At 29.9% G+C, this 16,100-nt stretch overlaps 1 pseudogene; it reads right to left on the minus strand.

The window, feature by feature from the left end:
* Positions 1-3,150: 3,150 nt before the first annotated feature.
* On the minus strand, positions 3,151-4,198 carry LOC118061121 (adenylate isopentenyltransferase 5, chloroplastic-like; annotated as a pseudogene).
* Positions 4,199-16,100: the final 11,902 nt, after the last annotated feature.

Below are 16,100 nucleotides of genomic sequence, written 5' to 3' on the forward strand. Positions count from 1 at the left end.
AATTTTATGCCTGTGATCTATTGCATTGCGAATAACCACACACACAAATAACAAAACATTTTAGTCAATTTACCCTAATCTATTTCTTATGAACCAGCCATCATGAGATCAACAGCTCATTGACTTTCCTTCTTCCTTAATAACAGCAGCGTTTTTTTTTTTTTTTTTTTCATCAATCAACGGACACCTTTTAGTCTTCAGGGACTCTTTCATTTTTCACAACAACACTATCCTCTCTAGTCTTTAACAACGCTCTCTTCTTCCGGTCTTCAAAACAACGACTTCCTCTTCAACCTTCATCAACAAACAGTCTCCTTTTTTCATCATCCAACGATTCTCCTCTCATCGTTAAATTGTTTCATTTATAAAAATTCTAGAAATTGCAAGTTACCAATACATTGGTTTTGAAAGTATCTATAACCAACCATTAATTCTCTCATCTTTTCTATTGAATTATCTCAAATGGGTGGGTCAAGATGTTTTTCTCTGTATTTTTTTTCCAAAATCTACATCCTTTTTGTAGTTATGGCAAATAATTTGAATCATTTTGTTTTTCCTTCATGTGTTTAGAATCAGATATCTGGGAAATCTGTACCATGACAACTATTACTAGAACCAGGTCCACATCCCACCGACCAAATCTGCTACTCATTAAAAAAACTTTATATGCGCAAAATTATTCCAACCTAAGTAATAAATTTATTTCCATCAATCTTGCTTTTGGTTTAGTTGCTGAAGAGAGTATTATAGTTTTATGAACAACATATTATAGTTTTTATGAGCAACAGATTTTGGTAGAAACAAGTATTATGAATTGTGATCCTAGTTTTAGTTTTGCGAGTTTTTTATGCATTACTTTGAATTATACGAATTGTTATGTACACATGTATTTATGGTACTTTTTTTAACAAAAATTAATTACCAATCATAAAATGTTTGGATTGATTAAAAGAATATTTGAGTTGATTCTTGAATTGAACTTATGATATCTATGAAAAATCTTCCTAGGTAATAGGCTTTGAGTGGGATGTTTAATGAAAAAATCCCTTTAATTATATATGAATTTTTATTTGAACATGTTTTTAAGATACCCTTGAACTATATATGATTTTTATTGAACTAAATGTATTGAAAAAAATTCCTTTATGATTTTATGATTTGTTTTTTTACATCCGAGTTTATATAACATTTTCTTATGCTGTATCAAAAATACATTTTTTTGATAACCTTGATTCTTGATTATCATTGCCACAATCATTGTCACTATCTCACCTTTTATCATCACCACTACTTTCATCGCTATCACCATCTTGCTAGTTTAACACTTACCCTGCTACCACCACACTCCTTATTATTATCATTTTTATCGACATCACCAACTTATATCAGCATTATTGACACCGCTCCACTTTTATTTTCACTAACCATTACAATTATCATTTTAAACCACCTCCACCATTCAACTCTTTATCCTCATGGACAACTACTATCTCTATCATAACAATATATTATTAGTGTTTTTTATTATTATCATATTTTTATATTTAATTATTCAAACATCGGCTTAAAAACAAAATCTTTCATATTTGAATGCAAAACAAAACGTTTTTTTTTATGTGTTGTATTTAATTGGAGAGCCATTTATTATCACACAATGGACATTATCTTCAGTTTAGCTAGTGGGCATTACTTAACACCATGAAACGTGGGATGTTATGCAGATTTCCCACGACTTGGTTTCTTGGCCAAAATTGTCAAGAAGAAGAAAAGGAGATTGAAATGAAATAAAAAAGATGCATGGATACCCATGGAAGCTTTAGAAATCGTCGCCCCCTTTTTGCAAACAGAGGCTGAGGTGCAGAGGCAGATTAAGCTTACAACACCCTTTACAAAAAGATGATTTTGACCCTTTCTTCTTATACCCATTTCCTTATTGTGAAACTTGAAAACCAAAAGATGTTTTTTGGGTATCCATTTGCCTTTTCAATATGGAGGGGTTATGAGTTCGGTTGTGAAGTGGGTATAAAGCCCTCCATTTTAACAGTTTGGATATGTGGCTTGAAAGGCCACAATTCTGAATGGTCCCATCAACACATGTGTCCTTTTCTTTTCCTTTTTTTCCCTTTTTGTCCTTTTTTTCTTACAAGAATTCCCATTGCATTTATTTTCTATAGTTTAATATATCTAAGGGTATGTTTTTAGCATTATAATGCTTTATGGATTAGTCGAGAGTTACTTTAAGAAAATTATAAATTATAAAACAATTTTAAAATATAATTGGCGTTTAAAGTATATACCATATTATATCAACTTCATTATAAACAACATAGTAAACAAAATAATGGAGGCAAAAACAATAAAATCCAACATTATTAGGTAAAAATAATTATTAACTATTTCATAAATAATTGATACTCAAAATTTATTTATATATAAGATTTTACATGGTTAATGTAATAATGTAATTTCTTGTAAATTAATTACTTGTGTAACACTCCATGACCATTTCAGAATTGCATAAAACAAACCACCCACCCACAAATTAAATCAAATTAATCAAATCAAATAAAGGAGCATTTGCAAGTTTCATAGATGGTGATTAATTGTTACCATTAAAAATTGTGGTTTTATTTGGTGTTAGTGGTTGAACCATTATTTTTTGCTAATTTTGAAATTAATTAATTTAATGTGTAATGTTAAAAATATTTTTTAAAATATATATTATTCTAATATATTTAAAAATCGTGTTCTTATCTGATAATACCAAAGGAAAAAAAAGCAACACCTTAGATACCCCACCCATTGTAATATATATACCATGTAGCTATCACGCTGAGAAAAAAGAAATACAGCTGCAAATCACAAACATGGACCCCACCATCCACCCTCTAAAGCCTACTGCTTCATGATTGATGAGCAGGTGCAGCACACACTAGTACGAAGCTTCCTCAAATGTACGCCCGCAAATATAGTTACTTATAACGACTCGACAAGTTCATCCAGAGCATTGAAAAAAAAAAAGAAAAAAAAACCCTTGTTTCTCCTTATTCTCTCTTATGTTAAGTATTCAAAATTGTCTACTGAAAAGACAATAAACACCACATCATGTAACAAAAGAGAAATTAATACAATTTCCAACATACCGAATAATTATTTTATAATCACAGATGGTGATTGCAACGATGACAAGATTTTGTAGATGAATTTTTGGGTATTAATGTTTCGACTAGCGACGGGCGGCCATAAGCCGTTTTCAATATTGACCGACTCCGATGGTATAATGGGAGATACATGATTTTCTTCACAAAGAAATTTGTTCACAATCATTGTGCTCGGTCCTGCCACAATCTGGTCCCACAGATTTGTAGCCTCCTTTCCACTGCTTAGGAAAACTTGGTGGTGTGAGGCATCGGATTCGGTGATTTCCAATTCCCATTGCTGCTAATGAAGTCCGAACGGGATTTTTTGTACTCTCGTCGACACTAGTTTGATTTTTTCAATGGCTCATCAAACGAAGCTATACATACGTCGTTAGGCATCCACAAAGCGTCTCGTTTCTTAGAAATTGCATCTAATTTCGGGAACCCCAATTAGCCGCTTGATCCTTTCGTGAATTAAATCATCGAATTTTTAGTTGGATCAAAACAAATCTCTCACCTTTCATTCAATCAAGGGTGTGGTGAGCGCGTGTGCGGACCCGATCTGATACGAATGAGGGTTTGGACACTCAAGCAACACTCATACCTCAATCGAAATCAGATCGTTATTGGCTAAAGCCTCCACGTAACGAATTGGAATTCCCTCCTGGCCAATGATCGGCAGGGCCCGATCACGCGTGACGATGTGATTCGACAACAAGCGACGAGTGGTTGCCTGAAGTCATCGGAAGTGAAATCTGCATTAGGGTCTGCTATGCCAAGTTAAAAGATGGGCACGGCCTCGACGCTCCGCTTCCGTTCACCTTGTTTGTGACTATAATCCAGGCTTATAAACTTGCATTTTGTCACAATCTCGACAACCTCGGCTGGGAAGTGGGTTGCTAGCGTCAATAGCCAGCCTGATTTTGCCAGTGCCAGATCGGTCCAGAACAACAACTCTTATTCTTTTTCGACGAAAGAAAGGTCATGTTGACCCCCCCTGGAAATTCACACCGAGGCTGTACTTGTTTTTGTAGGAAGTTTAAAGCCTCGATGGTCATTTTGAATGTGCTGGACGTTGTGGTGGCCAGATTAAGAAAAAGATCAACGTGAGTGCGCGTGGCGTGTGTGCGGTGCTCTTTATGTTTTGTATGTATTACCTGCAAGATTTGTTGTTAATAATTAATTAGCAAACTCTAGTAAGCACAAAGAAACAGAGATTAAAACACAATTTATCAAGCATAATTACCCCACAGATTGTTTATTTTCAGGACCACCATACCTTTTATGGATCAATATTGCGGACGGTTCGGGGAGGGAATGCCAGTTACTGCCTCTCTTTTTGCACAGGTTGGCAGTGCGATGGGTATGTGAAGAAAAAAAAGTAGGGAAGAGATCGTTAGCGATTGAGTTGAAGGGAAGACAGGGCAGGGGAATTGGGAAGAGAAATGGGGTGTTCTGTAACTATGTATGTTTTTCTGGCAAATTAAGGCGTTTTAGTGGCAGGCTGTGCTGGCGCCACCACAGGAAGCTCTATTCAAGTACTGTTTATCTATACTATATATATTTACACTTTGAAAATCAGTATGATTAAGAAGCCACTCTTGAAAAAGATTTTATTAAGAGTGATATGACTAGGGAGAGCCAATCGAACCTTCTTGGATCATATATTAGCCTGCTTAAGCTGGGTTATGCGCAGGTATTTTATACTATCATGACTTTGAAGAATGATAAACACACCAAACGATTGAGCGAGCGAGAGTGGGTGTGCGAGTGCGTGTGTGTGGAGGATATATATATTTAGGACACGTGTACATACATATATGAAGGCTTTCATCCCGCAATGTGCCATAGAAAAGAGATCAACTCATAATATATATAATCCTATCGAATCCATTATTTTTTTATATAAATAATCTCATTTCATTTCTTTAATAAAAATATCCTTGATTTGGGTATAACTAAGTTTCATTCATTTTTTTTCAAATAAAATCTAATTTAAATTAGACCTTAAATAAATAAATTAAATTAACTTGTTAAATCAATAACCCTGTTATAAATATCTAAATTCTATTGATAAATATTACTCTCTCTCTTCTCTCTCCTCCATCTGATGAATCCCTTAATAATGAGTGTTTACTTAAATATTAGTTTCAAAAAAAATAAAATAATAAACAAGAGTCAATGAGGGTCAATTTCAAAGGTTAGGTTCAAAACTCACCAAAGGGTCATTGCTGACTTGAACTTTTCTCAAAATTAAAATTTTATTAAAAACATTTATAAATTCTTAGCGTTAGTTTATATAGCAAGGACTACCCTCTATAGCTCCGTGGTGTTAAGTCATTCAATATGCAAAATATTTCACTTAAAAACATCACGGATATACATATATATATATTGTAGGTTTTTGGGTGTATAGTCAAACCTCAAGTAGAGGGTGGCTTCATAATTAATGAGAGGATATATATATACATCACCCTTGTTTGTTTATTTAATCTAGGTTTAGTTGCGGCGATGTGTGAGTTAAAAGAGAGCATAGCACCTGCATATGGAAACAATTATGAGTGGTTAGAATTGTTTTCGGCAAATTAAAAGCAAGTGTGCAAAAGAATTTTCGCGCGTGGTGTAATCTCTCGATACCTAATTATATATTTTATATTTTGCTCTGACATGACAAGCTAAACATATCGTTTTTATGGGTATAATTACATATATACATTATATATATATATATATAAATATATAAATATATATATATATATATATATATTTAGATGATTTTAAATCTTCATGCCCTTTAATGCGGTAGGAAAAAGGAGTCTTCTCTTCTAATTTTAACACCCATTTGAATTATTTTTTTCATAGTTACTCTCTCTCTCTTGATACGAGGAAAAGAAGATATTTTACGCGTTGGAGGAGGTTATTTAGAGGTATTTGTTTTATTGCGCCCAGACGATGGCTTGAAGAACACTGCAAGTTCTTAAAGGATGTATGATTCAAGTCTTATTTTACAAGCACAAAACATCAGCTTAATGGGTTCCATTGCCATTCTGCACTATTCCGTGAGGCCATCCAATATGTAGTGATAAGTGTATATAAACAACAAAAATTATTCATTGTTTTTCTTTTCTTTTTTCCCTAATGTGCCTTCAAATCACATTTTGTTATTTTGTGCATAGGGTGATACTTCATAGGCAACTTACCATTGACTTAGGATTTCAAGCTAAATCAAATTTTATAAACCAACCAGTTGAGAGTGATAGTGTTAATCACAACTTGGTCAAAATTTGAGGAGAACATAGTTTATTTAAAAATATATCTAAAATTATATTATTTTAAAAAATATTATTTTTTTAAATAATATTATTTTAATAAGCTCACTCAACTCATGAACTCAAAGTTTGAATTGGTCATGAAATGAGTTGAGTTTTATAACAACATAAAGAAGAGCAAATAATTCATGGAAAAATTTTATTTTATTGGCATGGTATCAAAGGAAGGAGATATAAGACTTAAAATGGAATGGATGGAACTTATAGTTATCTTCTTTATTTTTGGTATACTATTTGTTAATGAAATTTTAATTTAAAGAAACAAATAGTTGTTCCGTTCACAACATTACAAGAAAATTTGTAGAATATCAATCACGTTTTTTTTTTCCTTTGAGACTCTCTTCTCTACTCGTAACGTAATTTTGTTTTTTTTTATTACAACTTTTATACATTATTTGGATTTAGGGCTTGATTAATTTGTTTCAATTAGCTTGCTATATAGTTTTTTTGCGAGTGTTAAAAAAAATCTTTTCAACTTTAAATTGATGCTTGCTTTTGCAAATTAATATTCAATTTTATTACTAAAAAACTTTAAAATTTAAGGGACTGAATTTGACTATTAAACCAAAAGTGCAAATATTTTTTATTGTTCTTGATAACATTTTTAAAATTATGTTATGTTTTCTCATTTCATTATTTTGTTATCCTCCTCTCTCTCCTCTCTCTTGATCCTAACTATATATATATATATATATTTAGATTTCAGTCTATATGCTTGAGAGATGAGAGATAAAGTCACTAGAAAAAGAAATAAGAGAGAAAGTGATCAGTTGAACACATCTCGATGACAAAATAGTGGGGGGTGTGGTGTCATATATATTATTTGATGCGAAAGATTCCATTGAAGAATGTTTTTATTCCTATTTTGTCAAAGAGGTAAATTAGTCTCAGGGTTTTTTTTAATCATGGTGAAATTTTGGATTTTTAAGGGATTAAGGTTGTTTGAGGTATAGATATAAGTTAACTAGGGATTGTAATGATTTTTTTTGAGGGTGAGTGTGTGTGAGGTGAAATTAAAATTTTTTTTGATCCAAATAAATGTTACCTTGATTTATGGGTGACTTTCCGACCATCTAAGCGGTGGATGGAGACAACAAACACATTATCAAATAATTTCCATGACATATTGTTCATTCATTTTTAAAAAAGAGAAAATTAAAGGCCCAAGTAGGCCTATGTACCTAAATTTCTTTTTATTCCTGGCATAAAAGGCCAGGCATGTTGGTCTTTTTTTTTGCCTTTATGTTTTTTAATATATATTTTTCATCTAATTTTATTAAAATAAATAAATTAAAATAAGAAATCTTATTTTATTCAATATCGTTCGAGATTTTCAATTTATTTCTTCGAATAAGATATTATATATATATGTTTTTTTTATGTTGTGATTTTATTTTTTAAATTTTATTTTTGTGGCTTTTATATGCATGTTTTTTACTATTCTCCAAATATTTAAAAAATAAAGTTGTTATTAAACCCAACAGATCCATTACCTGGTGTTGCTAGTTTGGCTAGCTAAACACATAGGTTGACCTAATATATATACATATATTGCTCAATAGTTTTTTAAAATAAACATACATACTGGAAGGTCCCATATGATTAAACATCATTATCTTAAATATTTTTTAAAAATAAAATGATGCGTTGTTTTTATTTTTTTAAAAAGTTAAATTAGGTTTTTTGAAAAGGGTTGATCGGGTTACGATATATACCTACCAACTCTTATATAGGTTTACTATAAAAACCTGGTCACAATAGGTCGAGACCTTCCAAGTGATCAATCCAGCTAGCTGGCTTTAATAACACATCAAATACTTCTTCAAAGAAATGTGTGAATGTTGTATTATATACATATATATGTTTTTTATATATTTCATATTAAAAAAATATCATTAATATTATTTTTTCTTTAAAAACTTATTTTTAATGCTTATAATAATATGTTGTCTTAAAAAGTGGAATATCTATGGTAAAAAAAACCACTCAACAATTAGATTGTAATAGATAAAACAAAGTTTTTAATTAGACAAGTACCGCTCTCTTCTCTCCTCTCCTCTCTCTCTTAGAAACATTTTGTGTTTGTATATTTTTTTGTTTTTTTTATTAAATAATGGACATAGAACAAAAAAATATATAATTTTTGTAGAGATAAAAGATATTAGTAAGAAGAAGGAATTATACTTGGCGCGTGTTTCATGTAGCGTCTCTATGATCACCTTTTTGATCAAGATTTGAGGTGTTGAAAGTAAAACAATGAATTTTTATCCTTTCATGATCTATAATATAGTTTGCCTCCTGTATTTTTGCGTCATTAGAACATAATTGGTCTTTAGAGTATTGAATAAGGACTTGTTATGTATAGGAACATATATACACATACATATATAACATCCTATCTAAGGATAAACTGTATTGCTAATTTATTTAATATTACTAAAGTTAATTAATTTGTCTATTAGCTATATATACACACACCAATAAAGTGCGGATCATGGCTTTATAGGTTAAGCTTGACGTTTTTAGAGCCACAACTTATTTTGCATTTGTTTCTTTTAATATCAAGAATTATGTATATAATTCTTGTATTAAAAAAAAAAATTATTTTGTGGATGTCAGGTCCATAAACTTGTATATACATAATGTTATATGAAAAATATATTTCTTGGGTATTTTAATTTTTGTATTTAAAGGTATTATAATAATATTCCTCGAAAATGTATTTTCTTCATGAATATATATAAACTAAAAACAAAGGAAGAGGAAGAAGAAAACACCATAGAAGCCTCAAGAATATTTAAATAAATACCAAAAAAAAGCCACATATGAGTCACAAGTTCCATTATATTAAAATTTTAAAGGATAAAAATGATATAAAAAGACCCAATTTAAATTTAATTTGCAAAATAATTCCCAAATAATCTAGAAAAAAATACTGAATGGCATTTGGCAAAACATAAAAAATAAGTTAGGGCATGTTTGTCAAACCACATCCTTAGCAAAAAACACAAACCCTAAAGATATTTTAATGGTGTGTTTGCTAAATTTCTAAGGATCCAAAAATGTATTTTTATTTTTTCTTAGCAAAATTTGTTTCTTGCTAAACACTACCGTAAACCTTAATAAGGGTCTAACCTAACCATATGGGTTGGGCTTCCCAACCTAGGGCCTAAGCCACCAAAAACATACCAACACTAAAAAAAAAAAAATCAAAGATCAAATGGATGTTTTTAGTTGAATCAAAGAACAACAATGAACACAAGAAGAACCCCAAAAACCAAATTAAAGCTACAAAACCAGATTGTTATTAGATACATATGGGACATAGAGACAAAAAACATGAATGATTAAAGTAGAATGCCGTGCATCAAAAAATGGAAAAAAATATCGGTATAATTTTGGATCGGAACCAAACAATTTTTAACCTTAACCTATGCATTTAAAAGTGTGAAGATACCCAATATGTACCTCAAATGGACAAAAATACAGAAAATAATCATTGAATGAGGTCTAAGTTTTTGATCAAAGCACATAAGACAGATTAGAAAATACCAGTTCTAAAAGAATAGCCCATTAAACATTTCAACCCAAACCCCAAAATAAACCCAGAAACATGCTCAGGAAAGTGCTTTAAACTTATAGAACAACTAATTTTAAACGACCAAAAGCATGGGTCTAAGCTCGAACAACTTATAACTTCAAACATGCTTTATTTTACAACTTGTTCCAAACTTAAAGAAAACAAAGAAAAAATAATGTACAGATTATATAATCTTCAACACAGTAACTTCAAATGAATATTTCTTCCTACATTTAACATGTTACATTGCGACTAAAACTATTTCCAGCTAGACCAAATAATGAACATTGGCTTGTTGAAGAACATAAGTCTACCTAGAAAAACAAGTTAACATCTATATTTGATAATTCTCATGCAATCAACAATCAAACCCAAATGACCAAATTGAACTTTTAAACATCATTGTTGCTATCATAACAATTAACTAGCATGCTAAACAAATAATCGTAATGGCATCAAACATGCACTAAAGCCCCTCTCACCTCTTCTTCTCTCTATGTATATTTTTTAAGAACTAAAATTATATATATAAAAAAAACAAATATATTGATTTAGAACAATCGATTAATCATCAATAAGTACTAAACATTAAGTAAAACACTCATAATGTAACATAGCATTTAAAGGAGAGGTGTTGATACTTAAAGATACCTTGCTCTGTATCAAGTGAGGTTCAAGGTATTACCCTCTCAATTAACGATGTCTTTGGCTTTGGAATTTGTAACCCCTTTTAGACTCTCTAGAATTGTTGATGTTTCCAATCTTAATCTTGATTGTCGAAGTTCCCTTTTCTTATTACTTCTTTATCAACTTTGAACACTACTTTTTCTAGTTTTAATATTCATTATTCAATCAACTCAATAATTTCTCTTTGTTTTCTCTATGATTTTTTCCTTTTCTCTTTTAGAAAATCCTTCTACCTTTATTCCTCAAGAAACAACCTCCTCTTATATAAGCGAAGCCCTAACCGGTTACAAAACCATGGTGTTTTGTTAACAGGTTAAGTGATTATGGAAGATTCTTCCTCTCTCTCTTCTTTTAACCTTCCTTTTAAAAAATTATAGTGTTTGGTCTCCCTCCTTTGTTCACTTTGAGAACTAAATCCTAGCATGAGAAAGTTAGACTCAAAGTTAGCTCACTGGTGAAATTCTTTTTCATTCAAGGTTGATTGGGTAGAGGTATTTTGTGTGGTAATTCATTGTGGAGACTATGATATAAATAAGTGATTTATGGGCCTGAAATAATTAATATAAAGAGATGTGATGTGGTGTGTATCAATCTGGGAATAATAGGACTTTTGAAGGTCTAAAAGCTCCATATTCATATGATTGGAAGATTGGTCCTCAATCTATTTGAAACTGTCAACGCGGGTAGGCATAACTAGGGACATGTTATCAAGTTCTTTTCAAGCCACATATGGATAAACGTTTGATAAGAAATGTTCTAATATTTGTAAATACAAGTGTTTCTTAGTTATTTGGTACTGATTAGAGCCTTTAAGATGGTTGAAGATGCAACATTTATTTTTCTAAAAGTGACTCATTGATCAACCTTCTGTGATCGAAAAAAAAAAAAAAAAAAAAAAAAACAATGAACGAATGACGTGCCACTTGTTCTCTTTAATTAAAGTTATGAGTGACATGTCCACCTGTTTTAAACCCTAAAAAATCAAGGTTTTAAATTTGGGTTTTAAATTTTCAATATTGTCCATGTTTTTCTAATTCCAACATGTGAATTTTTAATTAATCCAAAAACTTCTCAATTCTTTGCAATTTTATTCTTAGAAACATTGATAGGAAACCTTTAAAATTCACATTGCCTTATACAAATTAGTTCTTGGTTTCTAAATTATGATAATTGACTTTTATTATTCATCAATCTTTTAATTTGTCTCAAATTGACCCTTGGCAATTGACTAATTTTAGTCTTTGAATGCATTGCATCTTTTAACAATTTGGTCATTTGGTTTTGAATTTCTTTGGATTAAGTCCTTAAGTAACCTTATAATACTTTAAGTTTATATTTTGATTAGACATCTGATTGCACAATTAGCTTTTAAAAAAAGTTCAATTGTGTCCCTGATCTTTTAATTTTTAATAAATTTTGATCAGAATTAAACCTTCACATACTTAATGTTTCTTCAATTAGAGTCCTTAATTAAGTCAATTAATCCCATTACAAGTTTTAGTTAAGCTCATAAACTTTAATAATTCTTTTAGTTTTGATTAAAATTGATGTTCAAACTTAATTCGGCTTCAATTAAGTCCTCTCTCTTCATCCTATCTCGTTAATAATATTAAAATCTAACTATCTTCTAGCATTTTGACAACATTTGGCAAACTAAAAAACTCACATACTGTGTCTTAAGAATATTTTTTTTTATTTTCAATTTTATGATTTTTAGATATTTATTTGAATATTTCAAAAAAATATTTTTTTTTTACATAAAAAAATTTTGGAGGACCCAAAATTAGTTATGACAATACTAGTAAATTATTTTATGTTCAATGAAATTTAAAAACTCATTTTTATGTATAAATTTTTTTTGTATAAAGTAAATAAATACATTTTTAAAGTTTCTACAACACAAGATCACATATCTTAATAAGGAACCATCTCTTAGGTTTCCAACTTGGTTTTATTGGCGTTAACAATTTCTTTTTTAATATTTATTTGGCTCATATAATTTATTATTCAATTTATTAAAATTATATATATAGTAAATTTTTGAATTACCACATTTAAGAATTATTTACCACTGAAAATGCATTAACAAAATTATGCACATTTCATTATTTAACATTTATAAAAAACTATTGATTTGAATTACAAAAAGCGTGGGTCAACTTACTAGTGATAAATTAGACTATTGTTATACTTTACATTTGCCCAATACCATCCTTCCTCTTTGAAGGATACTCGTTCGGGAACAATATGCGTTTTCTAACTAATGCTATTTTACTGGTTTTTCCATGAATAGCAACATAAAATTCATAGTGAGACCTAAATATAATATAATAAAGATGTGATAGATAAAGTTTAAAATTAAGGGCGGTGGGTAGGAATCTTGGAATCCTAATGTAAAAAATGAATGCTAAACATTGAGATTCTTGCAAGTATCCTTTCTTCAATTTACTTTTCCCAACTTGCCCCCATCATTTTTTTCTTTTTTGTGATATTTACTAATGGCTTTCGAAGCTGTTCACTAATGGGTTGTTTACGTTGTTTCATTATTTATTTTACATGGTCAAGGAGCACATCAAAGATCATTGGCATGGGGCCAAAAAGTTTTTTCCCTGTAAAAAGGCAGAAGGAAAAAATATTTAAATATATTAAGTTAATCTTCGTTAAACTAATAAAAGATTTTAAAGGTATTAAAATACAACCTTTTTTAGTAAAAAAAGGACCAAATTGGTTAAGTTTAGAGAGATGAGCTAACTTTCTATCCATGTATGGTCTAACTTACTAAGAAAAAATTTCCTTTTTTAATGAAAAAAGAATGATTATTTTTTAGGTTAAGTGTGTGGCATTATTATAAGATTGACTGGAACTCATAAAAACTATGATGTTATTTAAGGTTTTATTGTTGCTTATTATTTTATTTATGATTGGATAAAGGATGAATGTTGGATTTGAGAATAAAATTTGTGATTTTTTTAAATAAAAAACATCTATCTAATTAAATAAATATTTTTAATTTTTTGAAAAATGTATAGGAAAGCCAAAGAAGAAAAACAAAAATAGTATATAACAAAGTTATTAAAATTTCATCACCTATACCTAGTCCTAATATTTTAGATTACAAGTTTGTGGATTATTTAGTAAATTTATTTCAATTTAAAAATAAAATAAAAATGTCATATTTTCATTTTAAAAAAATTAAATTAAATTTTAACTAGAACAATTAAATTTAATTCAAAATTTAATATAGGTTGATTTTTTTATGAAATTTAATCAAAATTAAAAAAAATTAAGGTTCCCTATAAAATGAGATACGGAACAAAAACACTATGAAGAAGTTCTAGGAGTTACAAAGAAAACTTCAAGCTCATATTAATTATGGTTGAAAACAGGAATTGAGCTCATATTAATTATGGGTTAAAAACGAGAATTAAACTCTATAAAATCTAATCTCCTGTTGTTTCTTGAGTTTTGAATAAACATGTTTGAACCGATAAGATTTTATAATTAAGGTATATAATGTACATGAACGAAAACCATATAAGAATTACCTCTTGCCGACATGCAAAGTTGGTAAAAGTACTCATTTTAGTTAACATTATCGTTATTAATCGACGGGAAAAGACGTTATTTGACCTTCCTTCCTCCTTTTCGTGCATTAATCATGAGATAAAATTATAAAACCACAGTCAACGTGATTTCGGCACTTCGTCGCCCATCTCATAGCTATAATGAAGAACAAATAGATAATCTTTTTTTTTTTTCCTCTCTTTCTTTATGATCATGGCGTACCATTATTTTCTTTCCTTTTTTCATTCGATCATGGCGTGCCATTTTCTGCCTTTTATCTATGGTGATCGATGGTGGAAATTCGAGTGATAGTACCTTGGTATTAATTATTTGAAAGTGGGTTGTCACATACAGATATCAAAGTCTTGTCCTGTCAAGCAAAATCCAAGTTTTTGTAGGATCAAAATCAAACTTTCCACTACTGAAAATCTTTTGGCTTTCAAATCAAACGGGACATGATATGGATCGGTCCATGTAATCATTAGTCAGCGAGTATTTAACATTATCTAAGGCTCCCCAACTTGACAAATGAGCTATATATAATGTTCAACATTGTTCAAGATGCTATATTTACATGTCAAAAGCTCTGGTTTCTTCAGCCCCATTGATGCAAATGAAGTCATGATCGTACCAACGGAGCATTCTTTCTCTCTGACTTGGATGGCTTAAGCGTGCGTTAGGACCCAAAAAGTCACTTCGAATATCAAATATGAAAGGAAGCATAGCACTTAGATACAATGATAGATTTATAAAGGACAACCACAATCATATTTTTCTCACCAATGTCATTTGATTTATCCTTGGCTTATCATCATCATTCACACCATAACCATTATTTTTCTATATCCATCATTGGACGCGTGAAGTTTAGATTTCTAGTTGTTAGCATCAATGTGCATTTCAAAATGTTTTAAAAGCATTTTTGGATTGTCTCCTGGTATTTGACTATTGTTTAGAGATAACAATAATGGAGATACATGAAACATGTTTTTCCGAAGCTTACTTGAATGAGTAGAATATTCATTTTTAAAATTATATTTAAAATAAATTTTATTTTATTTTTATTTTTTTGATCAAACACGTAATATGTTTTCCCGTATTTCTTATTTGAATGAGTAGAAATTCATTTTTAAAATTATATTTGAAATGAATTTATTTTATCTTTATCTTTATTTCTTTGATCAAACACATGTAATTATTATTTATATGATTGTTTATTTATTTATTTTTCTAAAATACTAACAAAAAAACCACCTAGACACCACAATGTTTAAAAACTTTTAAAAAAAAAAACATTTATTTGATCTCAAACACACTTTATAAAAATAAATGTATTATGTTAGTTATCATATGCACAATAATTTCGTTTGAAAATCTATCCATTAAATTACATTCCCATCATGTCAATGCATGTGTATAACACAAATAATTAGCCATCTATGATGAACAAATTTCCCCACACACAAAAAAGAAAGAAAGTATAGCCTTTCACTTCAACCACAAAGCATATGCTATATCAGTTTTCTCTTCTATTCATTCTCGTGGTTTTTATCTTTTGAGGAATCGCTTTCCTTTCGACATTGACAAAAGAAACTAGGAAGCAATTAATCATGAGCAAGTCAATAATGGGGTTAATTATGATCTACTTTTGTTTATAGAATCCAAATAACTAGATTTTAATAATCTTGGCTAAGGGACTTCGTGCGAAACCTTTATATGCACCGAGACCCTAAAGAGGCCTATTCACAACTCAATTGTTTGATATCTATCTTTTAATTTATTCAGAGGTCGTTTCTTCTT

Source organism: Populus alba, chromosome 8, assembly GCF_005239225.2.
Source record: "Populus alba chromosome 8, ASM523922v2, whole genome shotgun sequence".
Taxonomy (NCBI): domain Eukaryota; kingdom Viridiplantae; phylum Streptophyta; class Magnoliopsida; order Malpighiales; family Salicaceae; genus Populus; species Populus alba.